Source organism: Hibiscus syriacus, unplaced genomic scaffold (genome assembly GCF_006381635.1).
Source record: "Hibiscus syriacus cultivar Baekdansim isolate YM2019G1 unplaced genomic scaffold, ASM638163v2 tig00116937_pilon, whole genome shotgun sequence".
Taxonomy (NCBI): domain Eukaryota; kingdom Viridiplantae; phylum Streptophyta; class Magnoliopsida; order Malvales; family Malvaceae; genus Hibiscus; species Hibiscus syriacus.
This window is the reverse complement of record NW_024063475.1, coordinates 1,141,095-1,158,343: the sequence shown is the minus strand read 5'-3', so window position 1 is coordinate 1,158,343 and position 17,249 is coordinate 1,141,095. Positions and strand designations below refer to the sequence as shown.

Genomic DNA, 17,249 nt, shown 5'->3' with positions numbered 1-17,249 from the left:
GCATCAGAATTTATGTTAATTTTTTACCAATAGATATCAAATTTAAATCTAACTAAACATTAAATATACTTATAAAAAAATAAGTTTAAGTATCAAAACAGAGCTAAGTAATAGTTTAGGTACTAAACTTGTATTTTACCCCCAAAAAATAAAAAGGATCTTTCTGCCCGTTCACTCACCATCTTATTCATTCATCCAATCTCTTTTTAATTTACAAACCCCAAGCAAATAGATAAAGCCAGAGAGAGAAGAAAACACTCACATACATACATACATGCATACCACTGCGCAATAATTCACTTTTTCTTTCCCAGTATCTTTTCTCTTTCCTTCCCATCTTTTTTTAATTTGCCAGCTTTGCTTTGCTTTGCTCTCTCACTTGCCCTTCTTCAACCCCAAAGAGGTCTCTTCCTATGTACCCTTCTCTTCGATGATCATCTGTTTCTGTTCTCTCTGTCTCTCGTATGTTTTGATCAAGGGAAAGACCGTTTTGCTTTTATAGTACCTTTTTTTCGGGCTTGTAACTCATTTGGATCTCCATTTTTCGTCTTTTATTTGATGCTTGTTGATCTGCTTTATGCTTGATCTTGTCTTAGTTTTAATGGGTTTTGTTTTTTTTTACTTAATTTTCGTCCTGATCTGCTGTTTCAGTTCGTTATCTTTTTTTTGTTCTTTTTTGGTTCTGCTTGATCATAATGTTTTTTTTGATAGCAGCCATGGAAAGGGTTTATTTATTTTTATTGTAATTGAGGATTAGAGATCCAAAGATCTACCTCTTACCCGAAGTTTTGAATGGTTATGACTTGGTCCAGTTCTGCTTTTTCTTGCTTTTTGAGCCCTTGATTGATCGAGTTAAGTGCTGTCTGGGATTTCTTATTTGACTCTAGTGCTAATAATCCTTTTCTACCTTGAAACATTTTGTTTATACGTGTGATCAAATTAAACAGTGTTGCTTTCCTCGAAGTGCTTATCGTTGGTTGAATTTTACGGATTTGAGCACTATTGATGAGTGTACTCCAAAGTGCCTGGAAGAACTGCAAGAAAAGGTTTGAAAATCAGGCATTTGTGTGAAAATGATGGATGATTGGTTTAAGGAACAGGAATTTATCTAATTTAGTATTTTTTTGGGCCAGAAGAGTAAGAGTCATTAATTTCCTAAACATGCGAAGTTGGCAAATCTGTGAATATATGGAATATATGATTATTTTCACTTTAAGTAAGAATGCTGATTGGAGATCCCAGTCAATTATGTAAACTTCATCCTGAAGTTTTTGAATTCTGCAATGCAAGATGCATGGACACACTTTCATATTTCTAGAATCGAAAGGTTGCTCTTAAGCTCTCTTATTGTGGTGCAGCATATAATTGTAGTATGAGATCAACTTTATGGAATGAAAAAATATATGGTAGACTTTCTTTTTCATTAGTTTTGAGACCTGGATTGCCAAGTGTTAGTTTTAGGGTGGTTGTAATTATCTGTTGCAACTGAAGATACAGTTTAGTTTTAGTAGGCTAAATAATTCATGGATCATTTTGAATGGACAACTAGATTTGATTTTGAGAGCACAATGATATATGGCTTTAATGCATGGATGATATTTTCTTAGTGCCTCATTTTAATGGGAGTTTCCTTCTCATGTGGATTGACTTCCAAAGCATTAATACAAGGGGGAACGTTTTTGTACTCCTCAGTGACCTTGCTTTAAGGGATTCCTTTAAGAAGATTCTCACAATCAAAGCCATGAATTTCACCAGCCAAGTAATTAGTATACAAATGGCAGTATATAGGGAAGTTGGCCAGCATGCTGACCTAAAGAAGGTCCTGGAGAAGGCAAGATTGGGCTACTAAGACTATTAAGGTTATTTACAATGTTTTAATTAGAACAGTACATGTCAGTGAGCTGGTTTGAATTCTAGGCATAAAAAACATTTTCTGGAATTTTAATACTGGATCCTAACAATACTAAGTCTTGTCAACATTGTTTTTTGTTGAAGATTGTGAAAAGTTGTTGCTTCTTTTAATTCTTCTGTTATACAGGGAGAATTGATTTTTTTCCTTTTCTCTAATGATGATTATTATTCTGCGGTATTTTATTAGGCTTAAATTGGAATACGAGTTGGTTAACAAAGGATTTTCTTTTCTCTCTCTCTTTTTAAAAAGATTTATTCTGAACTGTAACCGGATTTTTCCTTTGATGATCTAATACCTATATTTCTACAGTAATATTTGTGCACTTCCAGACTGCTAAAGGTTGGATTCTGAAGTTGAGCTATACACTTTTTGCTTAAGGAAACAGTTATAGAGAAGAATTCTGAGAAATGTCTAGCTCTTTGAAAGTTCTGGATCCTGCATTTCAGGGAGTGGGTCAAAGACCGTATCCTTAAATTGAAGGGTATAGAAGTTGTAAAATTATGGATTTAATTGTTTCCTCAAAGTTTTATTTCAGGTGTATTTTTTATTTTATTTTTTTGATAAAGGTGTATTATTTACCTTTTGATTAGAAAGACCACAATCGATCACTAAGTTATTCTTTCAAATTCCGTCTGGCTAAAATAATTATGAATTTATGTATATTTTTTTCGTGAAATGTGTGCTTACATTGCATATATGTCCACATAAATTTTCATGTAAAAGCTGTTGCACTTGACATCTTATAGCGGGACTGAAATCTGGCGTATTGAGAATTTTCAGCCAGTTCCATTACCAAAGTCGGACTATGGAAATTCTACATGGGTGATTCTTATATTGTCTTACAGGTGCAGACTCTATTTCTATCTCACTTGCTCCTTCTGTAGATGCTTACCCGTATAATATGCATTTCTCTCTCTCTCTCTCATTCTTTTCCAGGATAAATCTTTAAGGTGAATTACTGCATCTTTATTTATTTTATCTCATTCGCTATTTATATATTTTTGCAGACAACACCTAGCAAGGCGGGTTCATATCTGTATGACACACTTCTGGATTGGTAAAGATACTAGTCAGGTATGCTTTTGCTTCACCCACTTTTACTTAAGTTGTGAGGATTTAAACATTCCTCCAAATGATCTAAAAGATCATTTGAGAACGTGTTGGCACATGCAGGATGAGGCTGGAACAGCTGCTATAAAAACTGTTGAGCTAGATGCTGTACTAGGAGGGCGTGCTGTACAGCACAGAGAACTTCAAGGGCTTGAATCTGACAAATTTTTGTCGTACTTTAGACCTTGCATTATTCCATTGGAAGGTGGTATTGCTTCTGGATTTAAAAAGCCAGAAGAAGAAGAGTTTGAAACACGGTTGTATGTCTGTAGAGGGAAGCGTGTTGTCAGATTGAAGCAGGTATCTGATGCTCTTTACATAAGCTTGATTAGTCTGGATGGAATGAAGCAAGAATCAAAAGTTCCATAAACTACTTATAATCTGGATTTAAAAAGCCAGAAGAAGAAGAGTTTGAAACACGGTTGTATGTCTGTAGAGGGAAGCGTGTTTCAGATGAAGCAGGTATCTGATGCTCTTTACATAAGCTTGATTAGTCTGGATGGAATGAAGCAAGAATCAAAAAGTTCCATAAACTACTTATAAATTATTAATTTGAGATTATTGTGCGACAGGGAAATACCATTTTTTATTATGCTCTTTGCAGGTTCCTTTTGCTCGTTCTTCGCTGAATCATGATGATGTATTTATCCTGGATACTCAGAATAAGATTTATCAGTTCAATGGTGCAAACTCTAACATTCAAGAAAGGGCAAAAGCATTAGAAGTTATTCAGTTTCTGAAGGAAAAAAGTACATGAGGGAACATGCGATGTTGCAATCGTGGGTAAGGGTGCATGCATTTACAGTATCAATGATTTTGTCAATCTTTTAGTCTTCTTTACAAGTCTTGATTAAATTGGTCAAGCTTTCTACATGTCTACAAGTATTAATTTTAATTGCGGGCTAGGTTTATTATTTTATTCTATCTGAGACTTGGACTTTTTCTATCTACACTTATATATGCATTTAATATAATCAATCACCCTGCCAGATGATGGTAAATTGGACACGGAGTCTGACTCAGGCGAGTTCTGGGTCCTCTTTGGTGGTTTGCTCCAATCGGCAAGAAGGTTTCCAGTGAAGATGGTTATTCCTGAGAGTACTACTGCTAAACTTTACAGGTATTTGTATCTTCTTTTTCTTTTTCTTTCCTTTGTTTTCTCCCTACAAGTGGTAAAATGAAGTTTCAGGTGCATCTACAATTGTTCTAGAGTAGATACAAATACTTAATATTTTATTTATTTGTTCGTAGTGGTGTTTCTGTTTTAGTGTTAGTGACCTGATTAATAAGGTATAAGCCCCCAACTCTTCCAATGAAATCGTTTGGTAATATTAAGCAACTGTGTTAAGATACTGTTCATGGGTCTGTGTTTCTAAAGTTGTGTCTCTATCACGGCTCTTGTAGCATAACTGATGGTGAGGTGAATTGTAGAAGTGAACTATCAAAAGGACTTTTGGAAAACAACATGCTATTTACTAGACTGCGGTGCTGAGGTTTTTGTTTGGTTGGACGGGTGACACAAGTAGAGGACAGAAAAGCCGCCAGTCAAGTTGCTGAGGTAGAATAGAGCATGCCATTGATTTTTCATGTGTATCATGAACGTTAATCCTCTTTCCCAACCTTTTATCTCCAGGACTTTTGCTAGCCAGAATAGACCAAAAGCACACACGAACCCGGGTCATCCAAGGGTATGAAACTAATTCATTCAAAAGCCACTTTGATTCTTGGCCGGCAGGGTCTACAGCTCCTGGTGCTGAGGAAGGAAGAGGAAAAGTAGCAGGTTTGGATCACTTAATAAGCTACAATGAAGCTATTACATTTTGTGGTGACAATATTGATTTTTTTTTTATTTCTAGCTTTGCTGAAGCAACAAGGAATTGGTGTCAAGGGAACGAACAAAAGTGTTCCTGTAAATGAAAGTTCCTCCTTTGCTTGAAGGCGTTGGAAAGATGGAGGTCGAGTTAATTTTCTGCTTTTTTGTTGGCTTTTGGCATTTGACTAAGACTCAGAATGTTGACATCGTGGTTCCTTTTCTCTTTTTCTAGGTATGGTGCATCAATGGCAGTGCCAAGACACCATTGCCAAAAGCGGATATTGGTAAATTCTATAGTGGAGACTGCTACATTGTGCTTATACCTACCACTCAGGTGACAGGAAAGATTACTTCCTTTGCTGTTGGATTGGAAAGGATAGCATTGAGGTAATTTGCATCATGCTTATCATAGTTGAAATAATGTTATTAGAATGCCCTTTGTCATTCATCTTCTAGTTTTTGCTCACGATAAAACACTATCCAGTAACAATACTCACTAGAGTGCTGCCAATATGAGATCCTTGTCATTCCTAAAAGAGTGGTAGATATCCCCCCCCCCCCAAATATTTGAGCCTCCCCTGAGATGGAATTAGAATATGCCTTCCAAATTTCATGCACATCATAAACTTAGACTGCTTCCTAAATTGGATTCATAAGCTGCTCTGCTCATTCCCTTTTCGGCAGGATAACACTATCTAGGCATTCTTGGGTATCATTAATTTTGGTTTCTTGTAAGTCCTGAAGTACCTCCAATTGAACTATTGATAGAGGATTGATTATGGTTGCACCTATTTGATTCTATATTTTAAGATCAGGCTAAAAAGTGAATGCACACCACCGTACATTTAAACAGTTCGCAACACTTTCTTTTAAGTCATGAAATTTTAGAACAATTATATTTGGTAAAAATTTGAAAATCTGTAAAATACAGAATTCTATGCAGATTCAGGTTTCAACAATTGGTGCTGGTAACTTATTGTGTTCTAAACTATTCCTAATCTGGATGAATCTTCAATAGGGAGAATTTCTTGATTGCACAAAGTACAGTAATTAGTGGCTGGGAATTAAGATTACTTGTAAAATTAAACAATCAAATGAAGCTAAATTGAAGAAACATAAAGCCCATAGTCCTCATGCATTCTAGAGTCTGACAACCATAGCACTCGTGGTACCTTGAACATTAAATTAGTAGCAAAAAGGAAATCCTGAAATCTGTGATGAGCAATTGAAAAATAAAGTAACTGAAAGCTGAATTTTCCCCATTGATGATAGTGCATACCATTACATGTATTGCTTGTGATACTAATTGCACCTCACCGTTTTTTGTTTCTGAAATATAATCTACTTGCCAAATTTCTTTGCAATATGTTTCACTTTTATTTTCATTGTTGATTTTTGAGAATTTGGCAAATTCAGTATACTTTGCTGTGCTTAAATTGTATGGGAATTGGTTTCTAGGTCATTCAGTGGAAACAGTATCTACTTGATTTGGCTTGTTACTGCATTGAATCTATATCCCCTCTTTTTTTTTTTTGATAAGATTTCAGGCCTCATTAAAAACCCCCTTCTTGATTAATGGATCTTTTAGGAAAGCTCCTTAATCAGCGGAAGGTGGAAAAGAGTGCCTTAGGATTTTATAAATCAAAGACAAAGTACATAAAATACAGCCATAAGACAACTAACAAACACCTAAAAAATTACAGAACGTAGAAAGTAAAACCCCAATGCGACCAGACCTCCCTTAAACAACACAAAACTGACTCAGCCCCACCAACCTCAATAGACCACCAACCCTACTGAAAAACCTCTAAGGCACCTTCATTCATCATCCAATCCCCTGTTTAGCTAAAGTATCAGCCTCACAATTGCACTCCTCGGGATATGTCTAATAATATCTCCCTCTCCAAGATTAGGGAAGCAATTCTTTGTATCCCTCTCCAAGAATCTATATCCCCTCTTGTTCCATTCTTTGTATTCTTTGCATGGAAGAAAGGTGTTTATTTGGGTTCATGTCAACTTGATGGACTTCTTCTGGTTGTGGTCACTCTCACTACTGAAATAAATAGTTTCTTATATTTTCTTAATTCAGGAGGACCAGAAGATGGCTGCTCGACTGGCTAATACGATGTGTAACTCACTTAAGGGCAGGCCTGTTCAGGTAGCATGCTTTCAGCTTAGTACAATGATTCTAATGCTTGTATTCTAATAGATGCTTATTGCAGGGTCGAGTTTTTGAAGTAAAGAACCTTCCCAGTTCATTGCGCTTTTTCACCTATGTGGTTCTTAAGGTATTCATTTGACATCAAAGTTTTAGAATATCATTGCCAATTGTTTTCGAATATTCGGTTTAGAATAGGAGGGTATCAACTAATTTTCCATGGTTGATTCCTATCTAGGGTGGTCTAAGCACTGGCTACAAAAAGAGTATAGCAGACAAAGGCTTGACGGATGAAACCTACACCGCAGATTGTTTTCTCTGTTTCGAATTTCAGGAACCTCTGTGCACAACAATAAAACATTGCAAGTTGATGCGGTATGCATTATTTGGTTATTTTATAATTTTTTTTCATTTTAATTTATGTTTGTTGGTTTTGGGCTTCCAAGGAAGACTGCTTTTTTTTCCTCAGACTTTTATGCAAACAACCATTTAATTTTGTTGCATGCAACTATTCTTTAGACCCTAGCATATCCTGTTGCAAACATTGACTGCAGAATCTGTGTGATTAACACCCTTTTCTGTTTTTACTGAGAAGTTGGTAATTTAGACTTTTATTTGGTTGAAGAATTTGATTAAAAGTCTGGAATAAACTTGTAAATGATGGAAATTTCTATGATTTTAAAATATCAAGTGCTAGTCTTTTGAGGACTTGTTTTTAAGCACAAAAATATACTTGCGTATTTTTTATTCATCTTCATTAGTGCTGCAATTATATGAAACTAGATTGAAAAGGTATATGCTATATATCAGAAGTTAAGGATTAACTACCGTGAAAACTGAAAAGAACTTGATACTACAATGGTAGCCTTGTTGGACAAATGATGGCCTGGAATACTGAAATATTAGATGAAGATACATTAATTTGACAAGATTAACTTTACAACTAAGCGTAGCAAACTAGTGATGTCAAATCAACTTGGATGCATATATAAAAGCTAAGACTTAGTTAAGTACTCCTAACCTGGTTTAAATCAAGAAAAAGTAACATAAAGCTTTGGGACTAGTTAAGTGCTCCTAATCTGGTTATGCATGTTGAAAGGCACATAAGCTACCAAAATGCAATTTTCCCTCTCTCGATCATTTTACTAATAGTGAAATGCAAGCTACTTTTATTTGACATTAAATGTGTGGTGATTTGGTGATGACAGTATTCCTGCAGTTTGTGTCATAATGGTGCAGCATGATTACATATTCCTTTGCATCCTAACGGCGATACCTCATTTTTGTAACTATTCTGCAGGTGGCAACATCTTTGAACTCAACTGATTGTTTCTTACTGCAATCTGGATCTTCAGTGTTTACTTGGCATGGAAATCAAGCACCTACGAACAGCAGCAATTAGCTGAAAAAGTTGCTGAATTTTGAAGGTATACTTCTTATAGATGTTTACTTTTTGGCTTTGTTGCGACAAGATTAGGTACATGGTAAATGACTTTATTGGTACAGTACAGTCTAGCATACCCTGTATGCTTTTTCAGTTGAGTGTATAAATTGTACCTCTTTTCAGTTGAGTGTTACAATTTTCATTTATTACAGCTCCAGCTAATTATACCTATTTTCTGCTTTTGAAACCTAGTTGTTTAGGTGCCTACAAATTCTTTTCCTTTGAATCTCTTCTGAATACATAACTGGAAAAGATAAACTATAATGAAATTGAGCATTGTGAGATGGCTGTCTTTAATCTTTGCAAAATTAATCTGTTTTTCTTCTGATTGAAACTTCTTAATAAAAAGTCAATAGCAGCTCTGTCTAGCTCTTTCAAACATCTTCCTCCTCCATGTCAATTAATTATCTAATAATTTTCTTTTGCATTCAGCCTGGAGTTGCTCTCAGCATGCTAAAAGGAAAGGAGAGCTCTGCCTTCTGGTTTGCACTTGGGGGTAAACAAGTTATACCAGCAAAAATGCATCTACAGAGGTTGTCAGGGATCCCCACTTGTTCACCTTCTCTCTTAACAAAGGTATCTTTTCTTATTCATAAATATGATTTACTTCATTTTCATATTTTAGCTCTAAGATTTCTTCATGTTTCCCCTGGTTATTAATTATACTTTAACCTTCTAACTGTTCTTTTGCATTATTTTGTCTGGTTCCACATGGATGCCTCAGGAAAGTTTGAGGTGAGCTTTTTCTAATTTAATTGACAGTCGTTGGTACAGTATCCAAGTGTCTTCTATATGTAAATCCACATTCTGTTGTGCAGGTTGAAGAAGTTTACAATTTCTCTCAGACGATCTGTTGACAGAAGATATTTTGATACTTGACACGTATGCTGAAGTGTTTGTTTGGGTCGGTCAGTGCTGACCCCAAAGAAAGCAAAATGCTTCGAAATTGCCCAGGTATAAGTAAAACATTGATTCCTCGTCGTTTTATCCTTCCAAGATACTCGTTGTTCATTTTTTAAGTTATTTGCAGAAATACATAGACATGGCTGCATCTCTAGAAGGCTTATCTCCACATGTTCCACTTTACAAAGTTACTGAAGGAAACGACCCTGCTTCTTCACAACATTCTTCTCATGGGATTCCACCCAAGCTACTGTATGTGTGCCCATGACTGGCTTTTTATTTTATCCTAAAGTTACTGCCACTTCAATTAATGTTAGATCACTTTTATCTTCCTCAGCAACAAATATTGATAATCTGAATTTTAAATTGAAATTAGAGTGCGCCCCAATGATGGAAAAGTAGGATGGTATCATGTATTATGTTGAATGAAACCAGAGAGAGTCCAATGTTTTAAGAAAGTGCAATTTTTTTTTGATAGGAATAGGAGGTCTCGTTAAAAACCTCCATCATCGTTGCCTCTTAAAAGAAGCAACATCACTATTATACATACCATTTTGTTGTCCCCCATAGTGCAGCCCCCCCACCCCCCAAAAAACAAGAGTTATATTTCTCTACTCATACTGGAAAAATTAGAAACCCTATGTTATCGACATGGTCCACCCTTTCACGTATGTTGCATTCAGCTACATCTGCTTGATGTTTATGCTGTAGATGTTCTCTGTGGATGCAGGTGCAAGGAAATTCATTCCAGAAGAAGGTGGCATTACTCTTTGGGGCTAGCCATGCTGCAGAGGTAAATTTTTTCTTTAATTCACATGACTTGAAAATTTTCCATATACAAGTTTCTTTCCGTACAGAGAAACTTGGATAAAAATTTTGTGGTAGTTCATTTTAGCTTCTTGTAAGGAAAATAATTATTTTCTACATATGAAGTCTTTTTTTTTATAGAAGTTGGAGGTCTCATTAAAACTCCCTTCGTAATCGTTCACACACTAAGAAGTATGTTAACGAACATTGGAAGGAAGAAAAGAGTGCCTCGTAGTTTATTAATAATAATACCAATACAAAAGACAACACGGAATATCCTCCTATGGTGATATACTCCATTACAACAAACACCCTAACCTCATAATCCTCATCCAAAGCCACAGTCGAATCACCTTAAATCTAATTACACCTCCAGCAATAGGATTAAAAGCGCAGCATAACATAATACAAAAGAAAAGCACACCTGTACCCATATAAACTAAATCAAAACCACAATTGGAAAGGCGAGATCTAATGAGATTCGTTTCTTCAGGAGCCCAAGAGTTTGGTTGAATGAAGGTTCTATCTCATGCACCATGATCTTGAAGGAGATGTCACCAACCTTCAATTCCAACGTCGCATCAATTCTCGCATCACCCTTTGTGAGAACTTGAATTTTACCCGATCAAAGGATGATGGTGACTGACAACTTTCGTCGATTGCTAGTAAATGACCCCACTTATCAGCAATGTTCTTGAAAGTATCCCAATTCCATGCGTGAAAAGGAACACCCTCGCAAACTAACCATACTCGACGACACTCCATACTACTCCATTAAACTCTCTGACCAAGCTTCGAATCTGGAGAACCACTCTGCGAGAGTCTCTGATTTGTTGTTCTTCACACTTCTCAATGAAGCAGTGTCTTCGAAAATCATTAAAACCGCATTACCAGCTCTCATTAAGGAGAAGCCAGTGAGGCCCTTCGCATGCATTTGTCTAGCGAGATGACCGATTTTGATAAAGTCCTTGCACCACCCCACTAGACAATTGCTCAGCACATGAAGTTTTTCTTCATCTATAACACCTTCAACTTTATAATGATTCTTCCTCGAATCATCTTCCATCCCGGACTTGCGGTGAACACCTGTCGAGGACCTTCTCCAATAGGAATGTATTGGTTTGAATTTAGCGAAAAAACACCAATTTTGTGCCATCGTATGAAAGCCATTCATTTTTTAGATCACTCTCCTTGCTTCTTCGATTGATGTGAAACGAATGAAACCAAAGCGAACTCCTTTTGAATTTCTTTTATTTGGAATAAAAGCATCAGTACCCGACCGTGGGAGCAAATAAAGATCCAAACCTCTTCTAATGGATCTTCTCTGGTAAATTTTCAATAAATAACGTGTAGCATCTAGACTTGACATTACTACCCCCTTTGTGGTGGACTCCCTGGTTCCTCGTGGACACCATCTACTGCAGACTTTTCATCGCAACACCCAGTTTTAACAGGCACATGAATATTAGGAGATGCTACAGAAGCTGGATTTGGATCAGAATCTGTAACTAATCCTCTTTAACAACAAGATTCTTCCTTGCCATCTCAATGTGTAAAAAGGACTTCAACTTAGTATCAAAACCATTTTCTGAAGGGCATCCTTGGCAGCAACAACAAATTTTGCATTTGAGAAGAGAGCGAAACCCTTAGGCTTTTCTCCCTTGTAGCTCAATTGCGAAACTTCAAAACCTGGAAGCCATCCAAGTAAATTCTGCAGCTCTCTCTCTTTGACATCTTCAGGTAGACCCATAATGAAGATAGTACGAACCTTGTCATGATGAAGGATGAGATGGCGGAGAAGGCGCGGCTGCAGAGGGTGGAGGAGCTTGGACCGAAGGTCTCTGCTGGAGAGAAAGGTGGAATCCAGCACCCGACATGTGATGAAACCGTTGAAGTTAAAACCCAGAGACTTGACGAACTATCCTGGACGCGCCCCGACGATGGAGACTGCTGTGACTGCCGGCGAAGAAGAGTCAGGTGGAGGTGATGAAGAGAGTCCAACGGGTAGATCTTGAGAGATGAAACTACGAAGTTGTCCTTCGACCAAACCCTCAGAGGTGGTTTAGATCGGGAGAACACTTGGCAGAACCATGGCTTGTTTGTTTTTGTCAAACCGGTCAAAGACTGATTCAAAGAAAGGCAATGAATCTGGACGCTAGGATAGATGGGATTTGTTCGTGAGTGAACGGTGAGCCCAGCGGAATGAAGTTTTACTGGCGACGGACGGCGACGTGAAACTGTGAAAAAACGGCTTTTAGATCTGCGCCGATTGAATGACTTTCTCGTAACTGTAATCTCAAAATGGAATCAGAGTGAGGAGACGATCTTCCTGAGGAAAAACGGCGGCGAACAGATGACAAAGTGTGGCGGCGGACGGCATTGATGAACGTCGGCGGACGACGATGATAAGATGAAATGGTGGATGAAAACAAAATCACCTTGAACCAAGAGAGAAGCGGGAGCTTCTCTCACTAGGTTTGAAATTCAAAAATGATGTAATTGCATTTTTTTCTACATATGAAGTTTTGATGGATTTAGAAGCATGAATGAGATTGTGTTCTAATTTTTATTTTTATTTTTGTCTTTTCCAATACTTGAGGTTGCTAGGGATTGAATATTGTCATGGGAACTAAGATTCCAACACACTGCCAATAGAATTTGTATTATAATGTTACAACCTTTTGTGCTGTTGGATATGTTTTCCTTTTGGTTTCCTGTTATAATCTTTATTCTTTCTTTAATGTTCTTATCCAATGTATATTGTTGCCAACTCAACTCAGAAAGTGAATTTCTTTAACTTCTAAGACGAATTTTTGATATTTTGATGGAATTGAACTTTAGCATGGTTGCTGCTAAAGAGGAGCCTTTGATCCTTTTGGATAATAATTCAAATTGGTAAATTAGGAAATATTAGATCTTATGTGAAGATGAAAATGCCTCTCTCTCTCTCTCTCAAAACAGTGATACTCATGAACTAAACTCGTTCCCTGACTGATGGTTTCCATGCTGTCGAGACATAACAAGTCCAATGAGAATCAAGGGGGTCACACACAAAGGGCTACAGCTTTAGTGGCCTTGTCCTCTGCATTTAATCCTTCTTCTGCCAAATCAACCCCTTCGGTAATAAGCTGCTTATGCCACTAACTTTTTCTAACTCTCTCCCCCTCTCTATCGTTCTATATATCTACATATATGTATATATGTACATATTTAGTTTTGAGTATATCTACCATAGAATCTCAATTAATAAAGCTGAAAAGTATCTTGTAAGTTGAACCTGTTGCACTCCCTTGTAACCAAACTACTATTTGGCCTTTTTGTGGAAATCTATTATTATGTTTGGTTCTTTAGTGGTTTTATGTTGTGAGGTGTTAAAACTACTTTCCCAAAAGTTTGGATGGGGTTTATAAAACATGAAGATCAATGTCTTACAAGATCTCATGTTGGTTTTATTTACTTAGAGATATACGCTACTGCACAGAAGGAGTCTTTATCACAGCTTATCACAATTGTGAACCCTAGCTGTCCCAATTTCTGCCTCCTTTCTCCTTTGACATGCGTTTGTAGCTGCTGCCTGACCAGTTGACTTTAGTTTTTCACTGCAAAAATAAACCATTATGAGTCATCCCTCATCCAAGTTATACTGAGATTTTCATTTTATGGAAAAATTTATCTGCTGTGATGTGATTTCAATTATTACTTATTTTGCTAATGTTACTTTGCGTCTGTTCAAAGTTTTACTTCATTCCTGAATTGCAAAAGGCTTAAGGTCCGTAGCTGTTGAAACATCTTTTCTTTGAACTTTTATCATAGATGCAATACGTGTTGAAATTTCACACATTGGAGAATGGTGAAGCATTATATCTTCCTTCATCTGGAAATTAGACTTGGCTGTTAACATTCGAAGCTGAAAGAAAGTCTTAAGATTCGATTAAAGTTACCACCTTAGCAAAATGTTTACTGCATGGTTAGGACGAGGCTCAAATTTTATACTATGATGGGGTGAAGTACAATAATAATCTTCTTGAAGCTTTTGAAAACTGTCGATTGTACTTTAACCACACGACCAAGTGGATCAAAGAAGGTTCTAAACATAATAATAAGATGCTCTTTACTTGTTTATTGAATATTTTGCATTCTGTTTTCTGGGATTAATGATTTTCATCCATGCTGCTATTATAGCTGGATCCAGAAAGGCAGAATGAAAAAAATATGCTTCTAAAGTGGAGAATGGTGAATTAGATTTCTTTTATGGTATAATTCTTTAATTTGCCTTGTTAGCCACATGTTCTATTTTTGCAAATTATATTTGTTTTCTCCCATCTCCTTTTAATTTAATTTATAATGCATTTTATTCGCCCTTTTTCAGTGGCTAAATATTATTAATGCTTGTTTTCATCAATAATGTTTGTTTCAACTTTAGGCAGTTGTTTGATCCTTTTGTCTTTATATGTTGCTCGATGCAGTTTATTACTGTTTCCTTTTGCTTTAGTTTCCATTTCTGCCTATACATGTCATAATGTGTTTTTGCTTTTCATATTTCATGATTATACGTGAAGTTCTGTGTGTCTGTATTATGAGAATTTGAAGCACTCACTAGCTTACGTTGCTTACACGTCAAGTATTTGATATGTGCCATTATGGCAGGCACAGGACCGAACGAATGGAAATCAAGGAGGATCTACACAGAGAGCTTCAGCTTTAGCTGCCTTATCATCTGCATTTAATCCATCATCTGCTAGCAAAATCTCTACTCCTAAGCCTTCCAGCACTGGTCAGGGATCGCAAAGAGCGGCAGCTGTAGCTGCTCTTTCTTCAGTTCTTACTGCTGAAAAGAAGAAACAGTCACCTGATGCATCCCCTGCAAAATCCTCTAGCAGTACTCCTGCAGTAACCAGCCCACCTTGTAAGAACCCCCTTCTGCACTTTGGACTGTGTCATCTAAAAACCAAAGCATTGTTTTCGGCTGATACAAAATAAGTTGCTAATCTTCATGACGGAGCTACTGATAAGTAAAGTTGACCCGTCTTTTCATATAATTCTGAAATGTTATCTAATGCATTCGGATTGAACAGCTGAAGCAAAGAGTGAAGTGGACCCTTCTGAAATAGAGGTTTCCGAAGCAAATGAGACTGGTGTAGTATCTGAAACCAACGGGGAGGATTCAGAACCTAAGAAAGAGAGTGAGCAGAATGAGAATGGGAGTGGAAGCACTCAAAGTACTTTCAGTTACGATCAACTGAAGGCCAAATCTGAAAATCCTGTAACGGGAATTGATTTCAAACGGAGAGAGGTTTGTCCTACCATTGACGTATTTAAGTTCACTCTAACTTCTTCCGAATTTATTAACACTCCCACTCTTTGATTTCTCAGGCTTATTTGTCAGATGAGGAGTTCCGGACAGTATTTGGGATGGGGAAAGATGCATTTTATAAGTTGCCAAAGTGGAAGCAAGACATGCTGAAAAAGAAAGTTGATTTATTCTAGAGAATGAATGCATAGCCATGCCCCTCATTTACATTCCAACTAGAAATGCTTCATTGAATTTGATACACTTCTCGAAAATTGTGGTTTCGTTATTATACGATGCTTGGATTGCGATATCTCGTTTGCCTGTTTGATGATATAGTTGTGGTTAGCATCCGATTGCGACGTTGGTTGAAAGAGTGATTTTTTAGCTTCCACACCCCTCCTGGCGTCACTGGCTGTTGTAATGATCATCACATGGTAGTAGTTAAGGAGAGTTGAGTTGGCAGGTCAACATTCTTTCATTTGGTTGTCATGTAAGGTTGGTTGGTGTACATGATTTGGCATTTGTATGAGTATATTTCATCCATGGTTTGAGATTGAGAATTTTATTTTTTGTTTTCATAACCTTCTTTCTTTCATTACATAGATATAGAAGGAAAGATGTCGTTTAACTTTATTATGTTTTCTTGGATTTTTTAGGGTAAACTATACAAATGGTCACAAATGTACGGGTATGTTATTGTTTTCCTTATGAAGTTTCAAAAGTAACATATTGGTCATCAACGTTATCAATTTGTAACAAATCGTGATATTATTAACTAGAAGATTAATATTTAGTTTTACTCTTAAACTATTGCTAAAACATCAAATAGATCCTCAAACAATAATTTTATATAATTTATCCTCTGATTTCTATTTCTTTTAAAATACTCACCACCGTCGTATTCCTCCCCTCTCAGTCTCCACCTCATCAGCTCCCAAATCCAAACACAGTTGTCTCGGCTTGACCTTTTCCCACTCCGACAACAATAACCCTCAAAGATCAATTGAACATTTGAGAAAGTGTAGTGATCCAAACACGTGTATTTTGTTAGCTTGTTCAGTTTTGTATGCTATGAAGTAGGGGAAAGAGATTTCAACCTTTATTTTGTAAAGTTGGTAGTTTTTTCCCCTTTGCTCTGGTACATAAAAATTAAGAATACTCGAAGTATCGGAACTTAATTCATCTTTCTCGCTGACTATTTCTATGTCAAACGTCTGTAGGTGTAGATTTGAGAAATTGAATTCTCGAGTTTACATCTCTAACTAGATTCGATAAAGGGGAACATGTTTACAAGGTTGGTAGTACGTACGAGACAACCAAGATGGTGGGGCATACGGTCGATGGGCTATTGGCACGAAAACATTGTGGACGAGTGTAGAGGGTTTGACAGTTAAGGGTAAGAGGTGTTGGCAATTCAATTTAGGTGATGGGTCGAGAGGGGAGAAGATATGATTTTAGGAAGAATGAGAGGGGAGAAGGGTTTTAGTTAAGGTGGTTAAGGGTGGTATTGAGAGGGTTAGGGTGGAGACTTATCGTCACCTCTATTTTGAAAATCGGACCGGACCGGTCGGTTCAATCGGTTCAACCGGGAATCGTTGTTTAATCCGGTTCAATCTAAATCGGTTGAACCGGTATTAGTGAACCGGCCAGAACCGCTGAACCGTTCGAATCGGACCGGTTGAAAACCGGAAAACACTGATAAAAACCGGGATTTTTGTTTTTTTAAAAAATTAAACCAAACAACGTCGTTTGTTAAACGAGTTAAGTCGAACTCGAGTATTGCTGAGCTCGACTCGAACTTGAAAACTT

The 17,249-nt window shown here is 36.9% G+C and overlaps 1 pseudogene; it reads left to right on the top strand.

Annotated features, from left to right (window-relative positions):
* Window positions 1-244: 244 nt before the first annotated feature.
* Window positions 245-16,021, top strand: LOC120188036 (annotated as a pseudogene).
* Window positions 16,022-17,249: the final 1,228 nt, after the last annotated feature.